We start from the raw sequence: 938 nt of genomic DNA, 5'->3' as shown, positions 1-938 counted from the left end.
GCCTTGTATGAAAAGGTGTAGTACATGTACTGAGAAGGGTAATGTGTAGGTGAACAGCAGGGACGAAGCGCAAGCTGTCTTTATGAACGGAGAACAGTTGGAAGGGTTGGACTGATTCACGTATCAGGGTGGGTGTCGTAAGAAGTGCAATGAAGATTCGCTATGGGAACATCGGTTTGCGAAGATTTGGAAAGATTACAACATCAGCTCTGCTGTTAAGTACAGGCTAAGCAATTCGTTTGATGAATAAATGAAGACCTGCTTTATTGTACATATTTGCCCAACAGAGCTAATTACAGGTCACAAGAAAGACAAATCATGCATATAATCATCAAAGTATCACAGATCTTAAGTGCGGCTTCTCACTTCTTGGTAATAGTTTGATAACTTGCATTGTGTTCGCAACATTTTGATTTACAAACAGAAAAACATCACGATTTAGAGCACCAATAGCGTGAACGTCTTCGTTCTTGTCGGAGGTGGGTGGGTGGGGCACCGTCCCTCTAGGAATTGCACCTGTAACTGCGAGTCCACATCGCATTACACAATTTCTGACCCACTCGGAGTTAGAAGTTCTTTAATATACATTTCTCTGATTGTACATGATACTGCTGTGTGACTAGTAGTGATAGAGCAAAAGGTCAATGCACTCGAAATGAACTGTATGTGGAAATATGACTACGGATCACATCGCTAGCTGCAAGATCATAAAACTAATTGATATATGCAGGTCAAAATACGTAGCATGGTCGGCCCTAAGGATCTACTGCTAGCAACCATTATTTATGCAAGAGACGCAAACCCCAGTGGTTTGGGCAGGGTCATGACACGCCAAGATAATCTGTGTAAGACAATCCTGCAGAGCCGTCTAGAAGGAGGGCGGGACGGAGGCGACAGAGGAAGACCTAAATATGTAGCGAGATAGCATCAAAGAATGG

Source organism: Branchiostoma floridae, chromosome 12, assembly GCF_000003815.2.
Source record: "Branchiostoma floridae strain S238N-H82 chromosome 12, Bfl_VNyyK, whole genome shotgun sequence".
NCBI lineage: Eukaryota > Metazoa > Chordata > Leptocardii > Amphioxiformes > Branchiostomatidae > Branchiostoma > Branchiostoma floridae.
Note: the sequence above shows the minus strand (reverse complement) of the source record.